This window comes from Dermacentor andersoni, chromosome 2, assembly GCF_023375885.2.
Source record: "Dermacentor andersoni chromosome 2, qqDerAnde1_hic_scaffold, whole genome shotgun sequence".
In the NCBI taxonomy this organism is placed as follows: domain Eukaryota; kingdom Metazoa; phylum Arthropoda; class Arachnida; order Ixodida; family Ixodidae; genus Dermacentor; species Dermacentor andersoni.
In genome coordinates this window covers 84766972-84786252 of record NC_092815.1, presented here as the reverse complement: position 1 = coordinate 84786252, position 19281 = coordinate 84766972, and the positions used below count along the sequence as shown (strand labels likewise).

Below are 19281 nucleotides of genomic sequence, written 5' to 3'. Positions count from 1 at the left end.
CGAGGGAGAGATGGTAAGGTTTTCGTTAACTTGCCAACAGTCGTCGCTGCGGCTGAGAGCCTTGCATTAGCCTCCTCAGCAACAGCCACTTTCCCCTACCACCCCCCCCCCCCCGCCATTCTCTGCTTACATCCCACCAACGCGGCCTGCTGGCGTGGTGGAGGCCCAGGAGCGCGGCGCGGGCACTACGCCTGCTTCAGAAGCCCCGGCAAGAAAGGTTTCTGCGAGCAGCCGGAGCCTAATGCGAAAGCAGTGGCCTTTCGATCGCCCGGCACAGCTTCCCCCCTCCTGCAGTCCGCGGGGACCACGAGCGAACCGCCTCCTTCGGGGCGCCCCATTTAATTACTTCCCGGCGCACGCGGGAAGGGCGCGCCTACCAAAGATCGTCCGTACAACCCCGCGGCGCCGTATGTGCTTCCACGCTGCGCTGACGACATGGGCGTTGCGTGCGCAGCGATAGACGCGCGAGCCAAAGACGCAGCTTGGCTACGCCAAGTGCGGGGGGCGCCGTTCGTTTTCTAGCAGTGCTTCGGAAGCAGGAGCAAATGGAACGTCGAATGCGCACGCAAGTGTTCGGTGGAATTCTCAAAACATAAAGGGCTCAGATAAGGTGATCGTATAATGTACATTTACTGCGCTGTTAGGCCAAATATTAAAAGAATGTATTAGTTGCGAGTGCTTTCGCAGAAGCTCATAGGAAACATGTCATAGGAAACAAGACCTCCAGATTTACTGGTGGCATCCACGTAGTCAAACATTATGCCTTGACGAAAGCGTCGTAGTGCGCACGGAAAGTATCGGCACAGTCGGCCGATACTGAAATTGGCGCAGAAAACACAGGAGGAAGGCCGAAGGGGACAAACGCAGATTTATGCATCAAGCAGCACACAAAATTTTGCTATGGGTAGTGCACCGGGTCAACACATTGGGTGACGGAGAGCTGCAAAACCTTCGAATAAATACGTACAGCACTAAACGCTCTTGCCAACACCTACTTTCGTATGTCATATGCCACGTATTACGTAATATATTTACACTGAAAACTGTGTGCTGTGTCCGACCGGCAGTTCAGCTGGCCTTTCTGTTGCGCCGTCGCCGTCGCCATTTCCCCATCATCGGCTTCACCCCTGCCATATGACAAAGAAAAACAAAGCTTTGCCTTAACAAAATTGACCAGGATTTTCCCGCAGAATGTAAAAGTTGTGGATACACTCCGTGTCTATTTGATCGTATGTTCTGGCTGCGCCCCAACCAAAGGGCTTCGGATCTCAACAGTGAGGAGGACTGGAGTCGGCGCATATCCAGCGAAGTCCTCCAAGGTCAACTCCTGGCCGTCCGGAGAGCTCACGACATCGGGAAAGCCTTTGGCCTACCGGTGCCTACGTGGGCGGAGCCACCGACTTAGCCTGGGAGCTTGTGCCCTCGGGCCCTAGTTTCTCTGGACCAAAATAAAGTTATTGCCATGTCATGACTTCCACCAGGGCAAAAAAAGTTGAAGGGCAACCAAACTTTGCCCTTCGCAACACTCTGCCCTCGACTGCCCAGCTCGAAGCTGGACAGCGCTGCCTCCTATTGCCGCGTGGCGGGACGCGGAATATTGAGGTTAACTTTCGCGCTTGGCAATTATTGCTGGCTATTACGCGACATGCAGACTCTGACAATGGTGGCGTACACGTCTGCGCACGCATTTCGGAGGCCACAGCAGGTAATATACCGTATATCGGACGAAGACGACGTTCCACACATTGCAAAGAACAAGTCGTCTTGAAAAAAATGACGGTGCACGCTGCGGGAGCCTGCCGCTGTCGCAGCAAATGCTTTCACAGCCAGATATGAATATGCAAGGTCGGCATTTTACGTATTTTATTTCTTATTTTGTGTTTCATTCTACTTTTTCTTACGCCCTTCCACCGCCTCTGCTGAAAGCGTACCATCCGCGTAGACGCGAGACGACGAGCGCACTGGAACGCGCGAGAGAGAAAAAGAAGCGCATGCTACGTACTATACTACGCGCACTTCAGCTGAATTCAATTACGGGACTGAACGCGCCCCTATGCACGCCCGCCGGCACACAAGACCCGCAGAGCGCAGACAACCGGGGCAGGTGGCAGGAATTGATCGGCAGCGTTTCGCCGAGTTTCTCCCATCCTGCTGCATAAGTATAACGGTACGGCGCGCACACATATCGCGCCAACACTGTCGCGAGCCCTATATATACGAACAAGAATGCGGGCGCCAGTATACAGCGCTTTCACTTCACACTCTCACTTGCGTCCATAGTGCGCGGAGCCGAACATTTAATGCGATGGCATTATATGCGGGGCAACCCCCGACCCTTCGCTGTCGGTGTCGACGCACAATAAAACAGTCCGATCCCGACTGAGGTGTGATCGACTCGGTGTTTCGGCCGACACTGACACAAGCGCAAGATATACGTGCACGCACTTTATAATGTATAGTGAAAAGCGTGAGTTGGTCGATCCTGACAATGCTATCGCATTACAGTCGCTCAGATGCATATCAGTACATTTGACTTTCGTATAAGCGCCGCTCTTCACCCTAAACAACGGAAACGGCCGCCTCGCCTTAGATGGCGTGGTCATTATTTTCTTTTTTTTTCACCCGCCTTTCGAGCGGCGCTCGTCTTCTGAGACATACAGTATAATGCAACACTTGGAGCGTCTCGCCTGCGTCGCAAAGAATACTGCAGCGATCGTGTTTGTACGCCCGCCACCTAAAGGGGGCTTTGAGCCACCAAGTTTCTCTTTCTCACTCTAGTGTGTGTGTGTGTGTGTGTGTGCGTGTGTGTGCGTGTGCGTGTGCGTGTGCGTGTGCGTGTGTGTGTGTGTGTGTGTGTGTGTGTGTGTGTGTGTGTGTGTGTGTGTTCCAATGCAGTTTCTATTGCCTTTCGAGCCGGGATATTAAAGTGGTCAGTTGACGGAGTTCTACGTGCCGAAGCTGCACTGACGGAATATACAACTATTTTCAACCCCCCCCCCCCCCCCCCCATGCCGTTCTTCCAGTGTATATAGGTGGCAAAGAAGAAGCTTCGCTACCAGTTACCCTCCCTGCGTTTCCCACCTTATTTGTATGTGTACCTTGTGCTTAGAAGCACAGTGTCATCGCCCAGCCTTCTTTCTCTCCTCCGTTCACTACCATACCCCTTTCTCTTGCTTGAGAACACAGCTGGCCAGAATTTTGATTCAGGCCAACTCCCCAGCCTTTTAATCATAATAAACGTCACTACTTTTACGCATGGCTCAAAGCCATATTGATACAGAGTTCGAGTTACGCGTGATCGAGACCACAGGCAGCGGACGCATATGGTCTTGCTGCGAGCTCGATGATCATATTCGTCCCCATCGTGCACATGGCATTTTCCATAACTGGAAGTGGCGACAAAAACGTATAGGTGGGCACACCGTGTCCGACAGTGCGCGCGAACTTCCAGCCGCGACCCACGCTGGACTTCGTCGTCGAAGACAAACTGTCGATCCATAACGTACGGCCAACGCTGTTGGAAATAAGTATGCGTGTTGCTCTAAAATTAATGAGAAGTCAGCTAAGCTACATTTATGGCGATTTCCTGCAATTTCCTTTGGGCTCGAGAAGCCTGGTCTAACAATAAAGTTTATTTCTCTCTCTCTCTCCCCCTGCAATAACAATAAAGAAAAAGAAGTAAGATTTACAAAGGAAGGTTCAATCTGCACAAAGAACGAAGACAAGCGGGAGGAACACACGATACACCACGAGCGCAGACTGCCGACGTTTAGTTCTTGGTAATCAAAGCAGAGGCTATTTCAAGCAAGAAACCAGGCACGCGACCATATCGTCACTCACACTTGTGCACATAAGAGAGAATACTGCAGACTATATAACACTGTTTGCACAGGTGCAAGCCGTTGGCAGTCTGCCTCGTTGTGTAATGCGTGTTCCTCCCGTTTTTCTTCCTCTTTTCGCCTAGTTTTAACCTTCCTTCAAGTATGAACCGACCAGCCAGCAAGAACGTCCTACTAAGATTTATACGAAGACACCGCAAATCCGCAATATCCGTGATGAGATGTCCTCCCTCGGTTTCAGCGCGAAATCTGAAAGGCAAAGCTTGGCCTTCATTTTTCTTTTACCGCCTTTTTCTTCCCGTCGGACAAACAGTTAGGGAGGTTAGGGAGCGCAGTGCACAAGCTTAGTGTGATCGAGCCCTTCATTTCAGCGCCCGTCTCCTTAAAGTATGGGTTCGCGATCTGTAGATGGCCACATGCATTCGACGGTGTTCCACAGCACAAAAAAATAACACGCCGGAAATCCGTTTAGAAGCCACTGGGGAGCCATTAACATCGGGACGGTAACGCTGCGCAGCTGCGAGAAAGCACTTTGTTTCTCCCAGCGTCTCCTCTCGCATCCACGGTCAACACCACCATTGTGCTGTCGGAAACATGTCGACGCCTGGATCCTCACTGAGAACGGTGAAGGGTGACAGTCGCGTGATTTAGGCTGCTATCATCGCCAAGCTGTCAGTCTTGATGTGCAGGTGAGCGTTAGAACAAGGATTTTAAATAGCAACTGTCTGGGGCTGATGTGGCTAAGCGATACAGGACTCAATTTCTTCAGTACCGAGCTTATCGTCTCGGAACTGCGTTCCCCTGTTGCGAGCCAGGTGCCCCATACTGAGGGTTACTGAAAACAATCGAACGTCTCTCTCTCTCATAACTACATTTCTTTTTTCATTCATTCATTCATTTAAAGTGGGAGCTTTAGCTCTGTATCAGCTCCGATTTCCAGGTAATAGAAATCTTTTATAAGACAACCGCTGGACCGATTCGAACGAGCTTTGTTCTATTTGAGAGAAAAAAAAGAAAGTTAAATTTTAATTGCTCTAGTAAGCAGAATTTTGCTTTAGCGCCTGGAATTTTTCACAAAGATTTCCGAAAGCTGACAAGTTAAAAAAAGAATTGAAGCACGAAGTTTACGACCGTAACTCTGCATCAGAAACTGATATCGTAGTTACGTAAACTGCGTCTGTTAGAGCACCTGAAGCGGACAAATTTGATATATCAATTTACAGCTTACGTGGCATCGCTGCAATGCCTACGAGGGCTTTGCAAAAGTCCTATACTCACAAGTTGGTGGTATATTTCCGAGCGATATACAATGCAACAGGTCTTTCCGCTTTAGATGTATTATTAGGCGCGGTTTACAGAACTGTAATATCGATTTTTATTGCTTTGTTAGAGTTTTAAGCGTGATACTTTAGTTGTTGTCGTTGTTTTACGATTTCACCTTTTTTATGTGTTTAGACAGTAGCTTCCGAGACACTATAGTGGAGGGCTCTAAGTTACTTATGGCAAAATGTCGTTCTTTGGCGTGCATCCAAACTTCGGCACGTGAGCGTTCTTGAATTGAATTACGGGGTTTTACGTGCGAAAACCACTTTCTGATTATGAGGCACGCCGTAGTGGAGGACTCCGGAAATTTCGACCACCTGGGGATCTTTAACGTGCACCTAAATCTAAGTACACGGGTGTTTTCGCATTTCGCCTCCATCGAAATGCGGCCGCCATGGCCGGGATTCGATCCCACGACCTCGTGCTCAGCAGCCCAACAGCATAGCCAACGAGCACCACGGCGGGTTGGGCGCTTTTGCATTCCGCCCTCATACGAGTGCAGTATCGCAGCAGCAGGGAGTCGAACCGGCCACCTCGTGGTCAGCAGCATGACGCCATGTATCCAGTGCACCGAAACGGAGGGTCGTTTCATATTTTGGCTATCTGCAGTAGCTATCTGCAGTGGCTATCTGCAGTTCACTTTGTATTGACGGGACGCACTCAGCTGGGGGATCACAAGGACCGCGGTCGATACGAACGAAGCCACGGATCCGTCTATTCGGGAATAGAAACCCAGCAGCGCCCAGCAGCTACGGTCGGGAAAGTCCGGGAGCGTTGTCAAACAAAGCTCTGCTTTAAAATAACACACTCAGCGGAGTCGTTCGTGCGTAAGCATATCGAAGAGAGCAGCGCGCCACCAATCGCATTACTGAGCGAGGGACACCTCGGCTTCAGTCACTGCCCTTTATGCGTCCCTTCTACACGTAGGAGGTAGAGTAATAACCGCCGTGGTTGCTTAGTGGCTATGGTGTTGGGCTGCTAAGCACGAGGTCACGGGATCGAATCACGGCCACGGCAACCGCATTTCGATGGGGGCGACATGCGAAAACACCCGCGTACTTAGATTTAGCTGCACGTTAAAGAACCCCAGGTGGTCCAAATTTCCGAAAGTACTCCCCCACTACGGTGTGCCTCGTAATCATATCGTGGTTTTGGCACAAAAAACTCCATAATATAATTTTAAGTAGCGCAATTCGGACCACTGCATCACATTTCAGTCGGCTACACGCCCGTTTTGCACGCTGGAATGCGCTTTACAGATTACGGCCTGCTTTATATTTGGGACACACTTACGTGCGACTGCGCAACGTCGACGTATTCGGTGAGCACAATCTCTTTCCTTGATTGAGATAGTCGTAAGCGAAATCGTGAAATTTAAAAAGCAAGAAATTCGTGACAAAAAAGAAAGGCCGGTGAAAAAATATAGAAGTAAAATCCGCGCGCAGCGGATCAGCCTATAACTCGCGAAGTTAATCTGAAGACAAATGAACACGGAAAGAAGTCCGAAGGGAGAGAGCATTTTTAATTAAAGCTGCAGAGATCTGCCTGGAGCGATAGCGCAGCACGCTGCAGCGGATGTGACATACGACGGGACGCACGCAAACGCCTCGCTCAAAGCTGATTACTGGCGTTTGCTTCCGACGGCGTGCCGACAGAAAACTAATAGTATAGTGCACGATACACAGGCAACACAGTTCCACTGCATCTCCGAAAAGTCCACACAGAGCGTCGTTATTGCCAGTACGAAATAAAACGAAGCAAAACGGAAAGGGCCACTCAAGGGGTACACTAGAGTGCCACACACAGAGAGAGAGAGAGAGAGAGAGAGGACTTTATTTGGTCCATTTAGGGTTTAGCGTTCGGTCTTCGTCTTCATCGCTGCAGACGCTTGACCTTTTTAGCAGGGTTGGGCCCCTAGTCCAGGGCTCCACTGAGCCGCGCTGCTTCGCTTGCGTGCTGCACCATTGCCCTTTGGGCGGCGAGCTCGCAGCTGGTGAGCCGGCCCTCCCACTGCTCCGCACTCGAGGAATAGCGCGATAGTCGGCTTGATGTCGACGACGATAACTACAGTGACTTATGTGGACTTGAGTGATATTTTCCTTCATGTACAACACATGCTTTAGAAACAACTAGGGGTGTAAGAATATCCGAAAATTCCGAAAAGCAAGTCAAATACTGCCCTGTCTGATCGGGTCTTCGAATCGAATAGTCACTATTCATTAGCACAAATATGTTTATAATACTTGTAATCCCTAACTGTGCGCGATTAAGCACAATATTGGAGCAAATGTGCGAGGGGAGGAACACGAAGACTAAAGTTAAAAGAGAACTAGTTTCGAAGCACAGTCGAGTCCGCCAAGGACTACTTCTACGATCGGCATCCTCTCTAAAACCAGTGGCGACGTGAAATCGATCTCGCTCAGCACCTGGAGAAATTGTTCGGCAGTACCGCGGTATGGAGAACGTAATGGCAGCAACGTTAGCACACCGAAGCGCCGTACTTATACAGGATATCTTTTCTTTTTCTTCTTCTTCTTTAACAGTGCATAGCATCTATCGCTGAAAAGGACGTCGCGCAAAAGTCTACGAGCAGGATGGCGGCAACTCGGAGGTACAACGTGTGTGCAAGCAGCAAAGAAGGACGGAGCAGCTCCTACCGGCGCAAAAAAAAAGAGCTTTCAAGGAATTTTTTTTTTACACTACCGCTCGACAGTGCGTACGCGTATTACAACCGGGAGCGGCGGGATCGTCGATGCAGAGCGCGGCCTTGCCGTGAACACGAAGCCAATGGGAGCATCGAACTGTTTTCTTAAAGGTCAGCGACGGGGTTTCGGGGTCACCGCAGTTGCCTAGCAACGGGCTGGTCTCCGAGGCCGCCGCTGGCTGGCGCAGCCTGGCTGGGAGCGCCGGACCACCACCACCAGCGGAGAGGAGGCGCAGGATGCAAAGGGCAAGCTGCAACTATACTGTAAGCTGCGGCTGTTCACCTTCACGGAGGAACCGCACCTGCGCGCAAGGCTCCACGTAAAGAACCGTAAGCGCGGGTTTCCGTGTTGAGGCGTCTCTATAGTCGCTGTTCTGGAGGGAGTGAAACCGACTGGATCAGTCTACAGAATGCTTTCGGACATAATTAAAGGCCATGCTTTGCCTCCTTGTGATCTACAATCGAGAGGCTTTAATGGAAGCATGGAGAGGTTGGCATATATGGCCAGATGCCTGGAGTGATGCTTCAGATGGTAAAAGCGAAAAATGAAAAGGAGGGAAAAATTTTGAAAAGGAAAGACGAAAAAGAAAGACAATCTATCATAAGATAACAGGCCAAAAAAAAGAAAGAGAAACCAGACAACCATTCTTCCTCCCCTAATTTCCCTTCCCCGTGTACACTCGTAAAATAAAGGAAGCGCTCATAGAATACGCGACCTGGGCAGGAGTCCACGAGACCTACATTTGAAAACATCCTGCTCCCGCCGATTATACGCATCCTGCATATAACAGCTGGTTACACGTGCGAGTGCACATAAGTTCACAGACCGTGCACTTATGAAGTGATATGGTCGTACAAGTATAGCGTACGTAGGCATACTACAACCAGCCGATAGATGTAACAGACCTACGAGTATTTTTTTTTTTTTCCAACGAAGGCTGCCTGCGCTGCTATAACTCTTCCGGGCTGAGTGTGTGGCACTATACCGCAGAAGCGCATTGACTTTGTCCAGGCAGATGGAGCACGTATAGGTGCCGGGTCAATGGCAACATCTATTTCCTTTAGCACAGACCCAGAAAACAGGTGTCTCGATTCTCGCTGCTCGTTCTAGAACTTGAATTTTGGTGTCTGGATACAAGAATGATTCGATGTTTGAATGCAAACTGAGATGTTCATGCACCATGGAAAGCCGCACAAATTTCTGAACGTCGAGGCACATTCTAGCTGCGTGATTGCCAGCAGCACGAGACGCATTTTCGCCGTATTTCCAGCGTAGCGTCAGTGCGCTTATTTAGCGTCGCACGGTGCAGAGTGCCGACGCTGTAATGAGTGCGCTAAATTTCACTCGTCATGTCGCATCGCATAAGAAAGAAGCGTTGTGTACACAGAGGTATAAGTTGCCTGGACAAAAATATCAAGACGCGGGACAGACACGCCTATAAGCGACAGAAGCTTTATTACGAACCCGCTGTCACAGACGCGAATGCTCGCTGGGCCAGTGGCAATACGTTACTCTCATATTTTGCAAAGAACGGCAACTTGTACTGTCATTGTGCTGCTGACTGTCATAACACACGTTTTTGACAATGAACGTCGTCTGACAACGATATAATCTAGGAAGACGAGTTAATGCGAGAGCAGCAGTGGCCATGCTCCTGAAAGCACGCTTCGCCAGCAATAATCTACCCATGCAGTGAAGACAACCTTCTCGACACGACGTTGCGGCATCGGACTTGAGTGTTCTCGCTGACGAAGACGCGAGTTCGCATGTATTCGTAATATTATTTTTTTTACTTCCGGGGTTTCACATCCCTACTTAGCACAGCCCGTTATGAGGGACGCCGACGTGACGGGTGCTCAAGATTAATTTTGACCACCCAAGTTTTCGAAGGGGCCCCTAACCCTAAGTACGAAAGCGTTTTCGAGTTCCGCCTTCATCAGAATGCACCTGCCAAGACGTACCTGCGAGATGTACTTAGCAGCAGCCAGTGAGTCATTGCAGCGAGTACACTATATGTTATAAGGTTTGTAATTAGGGGGAACTTATAAGTTGTGGAGCGTGTCCGCGTGGTGCTGAGCATCCGCTCAGAGAGACGGTGGCGCTGCTCTGTGACCGCGTTCCCCAAACCTAATGAAATGCTGCGTACGAATGGCGATGCCTCTGAACTTCCGAAGCAAAGGGACTGCCCTACACATTTATGAAAGGACAGTCTCAGCACACGCGAGGGTGTGTGCGCGCAACAAAGAATCCCAGCAATGAAGATGTCCCGTTCACGCGCGCCTCCAGCAAGGAGCTCCGCACGAGAAAGATTGGGCTGCGAGGGGAGAATGACGCGACGCAGAACGCATACGTGACCGGCATTCCGTTGCCGCCCACGTGGGGAGTGCACCTCGCATCGAGGCGCGGCCGCGCAAATGGGGCCCGCGGGCGCGCACCCCTCGTCAGCTGTTGATGGCCCTCCGCCGACCGCGTCGGCCAGCAATCATCGGGGCACTCCGTCGGCGCGCTTCCCCGCTCGGCTCTCTCCCGAGGGACCCAGCGTGGTATACCAGCAGCCATGCGCGTCTGATACACTGGACGCGCTTCCGACCGACGCATCTGCGCGCGTCTCGCGTTACCCATGCATGGCAGCGACGTTGGCTCACTGCGCTACGGCGACGTGACGTCGCGCCATACGCAGAGGTCCTGATCCAGCATAGCGACATCTGAACTTGTCAGTCGGTCACGGCCGAGTGACGGAACATCACTGCAGGGAATGACAAACGAGGGAGAAGAAAAGAAGGACCGAAACCACCGGAGCACGACTGTCATATCAAGCGATATCTTCCGTGCCGACCTGCTGAGATATGCATGCTGCTGGGGACACTTACTGGTGATGGCGGCGCAGCGCAACGGAACACTATACGAGGGGGAAAAAAAGGACAGGACAAGGTGGACGAGAGTTCTTGCTTTCTCCTCCGTGTAGTGTTCCTTTGCACTGGCAGTCATCATGAATTCAAACCGACTCGCTCAACTCCCATTGCTTCGACACTTATTGGTTAATTCTATAGGTTAATGCTATAAGCGGCGTGTGGGTGCTGTGACATTGTGCTGCCTCCAACGTCGGCTCACGTTACAAGCCACATTAAAAGCCTTGCAAAGACGCATGTCGTGGATAGCATCTTTACCGCCAGCGGACAACGACAGCAGGGAGACGTTGACAGCAGAAGCGCATTGTGGTGTCAACTTATCCCTTCTGTCCTCGTCCACTGGCGCTAAAAAAAAATGTTATCCGAGTTAGAGCACCGACATGCCCAAAGCTCAGCAATGCTACACATGTCGTGCCCTGGTATACGTAGGGTTGGCCCTACGTATATAGCCACCATATTTCATTACACTGTCTCCGGGACCGGTGCAGCTTTGACTCCGCTATTCACTGGATCGGCCCAGTTTATTCGCACGCAAACTGCGCGGAAGTGACAAAGAAAGCTTCGCTTTGAAAATACAAAAATATAAAAACATAGAAAAGAAATAGCACTGGCCGCTGTAGTTATCGGTCAGCGATTGTGCTTTTGTCTGCTTCGTGTCCTCCGACCGCTTTCACCCAGCAATAATTTTTCAGGATTCAGTAAGATCGCGACAGCGTGGGCTGTACAATCACTGCGCACGCACGAGACCTCGCGAAAAGATATCTCAGCCATTCAGCAGGCGCTCAATCTGTTTCCGGCATCTTCCTCTCTGATTCTGATATCACCCTGCCTCCGCGGCAACGCCAACCGCGCAGTTCCGCCGAAATGCGGATTCTACTGAATTTATAAAGCTGTTCATCCCGCGGCCACACTGTGCGTCACAGCCTTAGACATTGGTCCACGTGAAATTGGGCCAAGGATAAAGGATAGGAAACGGTCAGCCATCAGTTATTAATTGTTTCAAGTGATGAGATACTGGAGTCGAAGCTGCAGATGGCGCGCCGACCAATCAGCAGCGTGATCACGGGAATGCGCTGCGCTGCGTGTTCGTACACACTCCACAGCGTCATCTGTTTAGATAGAAGTTTCAAGGGCAGTCTGAAACGTCAGAGCATGCCTCGCAGCTTCCTACTTCAGAGCCACATTACTTCAAAGCAGAGTATACATGTTTAAGTAAGCTGGATGCAGCACCGGAGACGTGGCATGCACACTGAACACATGGGACGTGCCACGATATGGACTATCCGACGAAACACGAAGGCGAAGTAAATAAGAAAGCGCATTGGTACCGGCGGGAAAAGAAATAGCTTATGCACTATGAAACAAACAAACAAACAAACAAACAAACAAATACTTCTGGAGGAAGCCGTAAATTTAAAGACGCGAAGGTCCCCCAGGCGGAAATTCTCACGCAAATATCCGACCAATAATTCACGGCGATAATCTGCAGTTGTGCAGAATCATTGAATTCATAAATCCATCCATCCTAACCTCAGCATTACCAGGCGCCGAAAGCTACAACGCAATCCTATGGAGACTGACGCTCGTTTTCCCGCAATTATACTAACAGCCGCACAAGGGGGTCGACGACGCGCTCAGGAGAGCCAATGCCAATCACGTCTCGCTTCGCGGATGCGAGTTCCAAGTGGCATCCCAGGCTGCCGATGGGCGGAAGACGCCCTAACGAGCTCAACGGCTCGGCTTTCTTTCGAGGCACGCCCGGAACCTGCGCAGAGTCGATACAGGTCGATTGGGTAGTCGCGCTGATTGGGACGGGAGGCTGAACCCATTCCGTCGGATTTGCCGACCCTCATTTGACCGCGCGGTTTTGTTCTGACCTTCCGCTTGTAGTTCGAGCAGGTGAATTAGAGGGGAAAAAACATAGCAAAATAGTGGACCCCATCCAGCACAACGACCAATTGTCAGAGACGTTAGAGATGGCTAGAAGAAGGAGAAGGCTGAGGTTGCAAAGGGCTGCAAGCGAGGAGCCATGTGCCCACCACTGAACTTTCTCGCTCAGTATCTGCAGTGGCAGTTATCTTGAAGCGTGGGGCCAAAGGGGTGGGGTACAATCGCACTGACCCCGGACCCCTTCACTTCCGATGCTACTGCAGGGGCGTAGTATCTTTCTCCATTATCGTTTTTTTCTTTCTCCTTGACCCCCCCCCCCCCCCCTCCGGGGAATGAGTAGGAATTTCTCTCTGGCACACTTCCTTGAGAACAAGCATCCCTACAGTCATTCGCATACGCTTTGTCAAAAGCAACAACAGCAATAACGGCGAGAGAGAAAGACAACCTTGCAGTGCGCACGAGAGACGGCGGAAACAGTAATTGGGGAGGACGAAGTCGTTCGTTGGGACGGCGGTCTAGCCCTCGTCTTCCCAAATGAGATTCTCCGCTAATTAAGGCAGCGAGCGGTCGCAGTGCAAGATTTTTACGAGGCTGCGGCCGGCCTCCGAATGCATACGGGCGCGGTGATGCGCGAGCGTTAGTGAGAGAAACGACGCACGTGCGTTCGCTCGCACAACCGCTATATGTATGTTGCACGTGAACAAATATTCACTTGTAACAAACGTAAGAATTGAACACTACTTTCACAAAGTGCACGCAAGAGTCTGTTGCAGACATACTCACCCTGTTTTCCTGGCATTGAATGAGTGGCCGATTAAAAACGTCTTTATTATGCGTTATTATACCGGATACTCTCGCTCTGAAAGTTTCTCACTTCACATGAGATAGGCAGCGGGATAGCAGGGTCGAATATCTAGGTAGGCAGGTGTACGTCATGCGTGACTAAGGCTACTCTGCTGTAATCCTTATGGCCGGTGATGGGGTTTCTTACGCAGCTCGAAAGGCGTGAGGCACCTACCCGGAATCCCATCCGAGGGACGAGGGGCGGCCACAACACCCCGACTTTTCGGGGTCAGTACGTCATGCCGTCATTGTGCCGTCATCCGTCGTCGTTATCGTTACTGTATATACCTATGTGTGCGTGTGTGTGATATGCGACAGGGCGCTAAAATTGTAAACACTTGGGTATTTGACGCCCTCGACTCCAGCATTTCTACGCTTCTAGTGCAAGAGAGGGAGAGAGTATCAGAAGCACCAATGTAAGCACTTTGGCTTAGCCGAGGAAGAGAAAAAAAAAACACAAAGAGAAAGACTCGACGCAAACAAGTTCGCACGTGAGTTAAATTACGCTCGCACAGGCCAGTTGATCTCAAGGAACATACTAGAAGTTTTGTCGACCCCCTTGGGGCCGAAAAAGAGGCAGAGCTACTGTTCCAGTGTCTTCTTAACTCGCAATCGGTTGTCCGGTCATCCAGTACATTCGAAAGCGATCGCCTTGGCGCATGTCAAATCGGGGACAGCAGAACAATGGGTGCTCGGAGCCGCAACACGATGCATAAACGCAGCCAGGGTCCTTCGGAAGCAACATCTGGATACATCGGTGTTCTGCGCTGCCAGCATTCGGCTCCAACTGAAAGCTCTGCTCCAGTTCCGCAACGTTGCTCCCATTACAATAAGTACGCCAAGCCTGACTGCCCCCCGTGGTACTTACTTTTCATTTACTTCACATTTAAAGGCGGTATAGTGTCTGCATAAAGCTACGTCTACTACATTGCTATTGTTGGCGGCGGCGGAAACAGTAACAGCGCCGCGGTAGCTCAATTGGTAGAGCATCGCACGCGAAATGCGAAGGTTGTGGGTTCGGTTCCCACCTGCGGCAAGTTCTTTTTTCATCCACTTTAATTTCCATCAATTTATCGTTTCTTCATTCCATTTATTAAGCACAAGTAATTTCCCCTATGTTGTCCTTGGTGTCAGTGTTTGTTGGCTTCTCATGATATGACTAAATGGGAACGTGCCACAGAGTTGAGGACCACCATGCCACCATCCCTCTACTACACCTAGCTCAGGTCAATCTCCCTGTATATCCTCAATAAACTCTTTCCCCCTCTGCAATACATTTTCATTCCTTCTCCAATTATTTCTCTCCCAATCATCTTCCTCATATGAAATCATGGCCCCAGCCGAGCGCCACCAGCGTTTTCTGCAAAAGAATGCTAACTTGGACCGGTTGGTATATGTTGAATTTAATACTGGTGTCACAGGGCCACTTCTGATCGCGATAGAGGCCGATCCGCATAGAAATTCTCGACCGCAATGGGCGAGCAAAGGAGTCAATCGCGACCGAAAAATTCAATCCCCGTCGGGCTCGATTGCGATCAAAAGTGCGCCGTGTGACACCCGTGTAAAAGGAGTAACAGCGCAAGAGAGCGGACGAACTCAAGGAAACGGACAACGCGGTGGTCCGTTTCCTTCTGTTCGTCCTGTCCATAAATGACGTCGTTACTCCTTTTATATTCGCGGTTTTCTACGCCGACGATTGAATAAATGAATGAACGAATGAGCGCAGCCACAACTTGGCTGCGTGGATCGATCGTGGAGCAATGTAATTCCATGTTAACAATACGGCTTTAACCTGTCTCTTTCAGTATCCCCTGCGGGGAAAAAGATACTTCCCCATTAATTTTATTTTTCTGCTTTATTACTGGAATGCCACCAGGACATTATACCACGTGGCATTGTGATCGAGGCACCTTAGATGTAGAAGGACGGAGCTGCGGACACTGCACGACCTCTGCTGTGGACCGCCTCCTTTTTACGCATGCATGCATCGCCGCAGTGACGTCTCGCACGCTCTGTGCGGTAGAAATTTCAGCTAGCATTTCAAGACCGAGATCGCCAGGAAACCTGTGTCGCGCAGTCCCCTGCACACCGGTTTCGAACGGATATATAGCGCGACGGCCAGCCGCCACCCAGTCCTCAACGAACTTCACCGCACCGGTAGCGCAGATATACGGCGCATGGCAGCTGCGATTTCAAAACTGGTGTGGAAATAACGTACACTGTACCTTCGCATGTGTCGCTATATCAGCAAAAAGAACTTAACTTCGGGCAAGTATGTGTTTTACTCTGTCCCTGGCTGCATGACCAGACCGCGAGATAATTGTGGTTTCTCTCCTCTTTAAAGCGGCGGCGCTTTTATGCTAAGGTCTTTCACAGCTTCTTGTCTGACACAGACGGAACGGCTGGCACGGATATGAACTGTTTCAATTATGGGCCAGATTCAACGCCCGGAAAGTCCACAGTCATGGGCCATGATAGACGCCGCGGAGGAGGGCTCTAGATTAACTTTGACCCCCTAGGTGTTCTTTAACGCAAACCCAATCAGCACGGCAGCGGAATGCGGCCTCCGTGACTGGGAATCGAACCGCCGAGCTCTTGAACGCCACGAGCCACCGCGGCGGCCGGGTTGATACAAACCGCCGTGTGTCAGTTGACGCACTGGAAATAGATTCGCGGAATCTGAAAACGTCCGTCAGCTGCATCTATACTGCCTTTCGTCTAGCCCGTTTTTCATCTTTTTCGTGGAATTTGCGTTCCGGAAACATATTAACTGGGCGACTGCGCACATGTGTCTCTCCTCAGCTAGCGCCCGCATCCCGGGCCAACGGTTACAGAGTTCGATCGCTGGGCTATACGCCGTTTCATGTTGACCTTTGCAGGACAGACGAGAGAAAAACAAGAGACCGGCCTCGAGACGGGTCGGCTTGTGCCACTTCCGCATCACGATAAAACAGCGCAATGTCCCGCATATACATGCGAGGAGCCAGCGGGGAACGGCTTTCGGAGACGGTCGGGACGTCACTGCCTGGCTAGCGCGCACGGCGCAGTGTCGCATTAGCTACATATATTTCGACGGTTGGAATTAAGTTGCATGTTTCGCCCTGCGATCCGAAAGTGCAGGTGCAACGTTCCGTTGTTCCACGACGAAACAGCAAAGTATGCAGTACGTGATAGGCACAGAAACCTTTTTTGACGCGAACACACTGTAAATGAGCAGTGCAGAGCATATATGACCCAGTTGTCATCGGGAGCAATTTCGGATCAACTATCGCAAGCAATGGTAAACGTTGACCGAATTGTTATCAGTTAAGTATGCACAACTGCGACAACGCGTACATCGATATATCGTGTATATTCGTCGCATTTTTCGCGATCCGTTGGAAAGTGATCAAAATGAGCAATAAGTACGGACTACGCATAGCGCCGGCAAGTTATATAATTCACAATTATCCATTTGGTCAGAAATAGTTGCCCGAGCATTAGAGGCTTTGGCCGTTCGAACCAAAACAAAACGTCACTGACCAACAATACTGCATCAATACTGCACCGGGACATCCACATCGTGTGAAACCAAATCATCGCTCCAACTGCGTGTACGCTGATCTACTTAGAAAACAACAGTAGCACTCAGCTGGAAGCTCATGGCTTGAACCTCAATGAACGGATAAGTTGTTCCGTCTCAGCTGATCAGACCGATGGTCCCGGAGACTCACGAAACTGTCCTCACCTCACTTATGCATCGCTTGGCACTTCGGCGAGCTTCTCGGCACCCCTTCGATGTTGTCTGATGCTTGCTGCAGTCAACCTTGAGTCACTTGAGCCTCGATCATTGCGTAAGTAAGGATAAATGCAGGAGTTCTCACGTCCCTTTGGCACACACGGGAGTTTTTGTGAGCACAACTTATGTAGATTGATGGAATTTTCGCTGATAAATTCTACGCGAGGTATGGGAAAATTGCGGGAGTAAAAATCAACACCACTCAGAGTGCTACGCGCCAGCGCTAGCACTCGTACACACACGCCCACAACGCTGCCGCCGTTACCAGACGACAACTGCCGAGGATGCCCAATCAATAAGAAGTCGCGTTGAGCCGACGCGACGTGGCGTTGCTGTACACTCTGATTTAGCGCTCTTGCCACCACTAGACATACCATAATCGTGCTCCATCATTCTGCTTCAAAGATATGTAGCAAAATATTTGTCCACGGACGTAGTTAGACTTATATCATAGAGAAACTCTATGACTCACAATATTCTTACACCATGCTTCAATCATAGAGAAAGACTATGCTTCAATGGCTTATATTATCATAGAGTTTCCTACAAAAATTTTCGCAGGAAATTATTATGACTACATGTGTGGATAAAAGAGAGGCCCTGACGTCACGCTTTTGAAGCCGGAAGTGCAGTCATGTTGGTGTGCCATTCGTGCCATCTCTCTTTGCGCCTCCAATCAGCTCGCCGGAGCAGAGCGAGAGAGCAAGCATGGAGGAAGGAAAACTGAGGAGGGGCCCTGACGTCACTTATAAAGCCGGAAGTTGGCGTTGCTCCGCCATCATATCGGGCCAGTTCTCTCTTGTTTACATTTCTCGCGAAACCACGCCGCGCCTGGCCGCGCTGCGCGCAACCGGGCTGATCGTACGCGCGCGCTCCGCAGCAATACAAACAAAAGGATGTAATCACGATGTCTCATTGCATTATCGTTGCGGAAGTCATGTTGAAAGAAGTTCATAATGAACTTCGCAAATTGGGCGGTGGAGTCGAATCGGCTGCTTTTATCAAAACATGCTTCATAAGGCCAGCCACTGTTCTCATCAGCCACAGGTACCGGTCGCGGTAACACTGAACTTAGTGTCACACATTACCCCCCCCCCCCTCCTTTGACTTCTGGATTGGATTGGCGCGGCTCGCTGCTCGCTTGCGCGCGCTTTTCCGAGCGCACATTGCTGTGCGCCTGGTTTCTCCACTAAGCTTTTGTACAGTTGCTTTTTCGAGCGCAGATCGTTGTGCGTCTGGTTTTTGCACTAAGGTTTTGTACGATCGCTTGTCGCTGCTTTCCATTCGGCGCTGCTTGGTGCAGGCGCACAGACTTGGTGTGCGCCTGCTTTTTGCACTGGTCTTTGAACACATCGCTCGCTGCTCGCACTTATATATAAATACGAAGTGAGCAAGGTGAGCGTCGCTTATCGCGGAAGTGCTACCGTGTGTGTAAGCGCGCAGCAATGCTGGGAAACATTCATACAAAAGCAAAGGGTCAGGAAACTGCGCTTTGTTTTCCATTACTTTGTCATGTACCTTCGCACTGGGTAGCGCCAAGCGATCGCTTCTAACAAACGCAGAAATGAGTTTTTGCAGCGCGTGTGGCGATTAATTGACTCCCACCACAGCCATGTGAGGTGCGACTCCAGCAGCGGGGCAGTTACCCTGCAGCCGGCTGCGAGGAGGTGGCGCTTCAGTTTCTGCATGCCAATAACATTCCATTTTTTGCGTGTCAACGCTCGTGATTGGGCCAACAAAGTTCACGCTGTGTTTAGTTTCCCATTGCAGATTGAGGCTCGCTCCGTTAGCATCCACTAAGTTCTGCATGCAGTTGTATGCGGCCCATTCATCACTGTGGATGGTGGTCCCCGGTTCAACGTAGGCTGCCGCGTCCCGTCTGTCGACCTTGAATAGTCGGAGCTGCCCGGTGGTCACGCAGATCATGCCGAATACCCATGGTCCACGATCTGCAATGCCGCCGTGATTTGGCGGCTCGGCGGAACGTTGTCGCC

The 19281-nt window shown here is 50.7% G+C and overlaps 1 protein-coding gene across 1 annotated transcript in view; it reads right to left on the bottom strand.

The window, feature by feature from the left end:
- Positions 1-17557, bottom strand: part of LOC126541720 (uncharacterized) — a 106272-nt gene extending 88715 nt beyond the window's left edge. Inside the window, exon 1 of the mRNA XM_050188621.3 lies at positions 17237-17557. The gene's annotated coding sequence lies outside the window, so the exon portion shown is untranslated. The remainder of the gene's footprint in view (positions 1-17236) is intronic.
- Positions 17558-19281: the final 1724 nt, after the last annotated feature.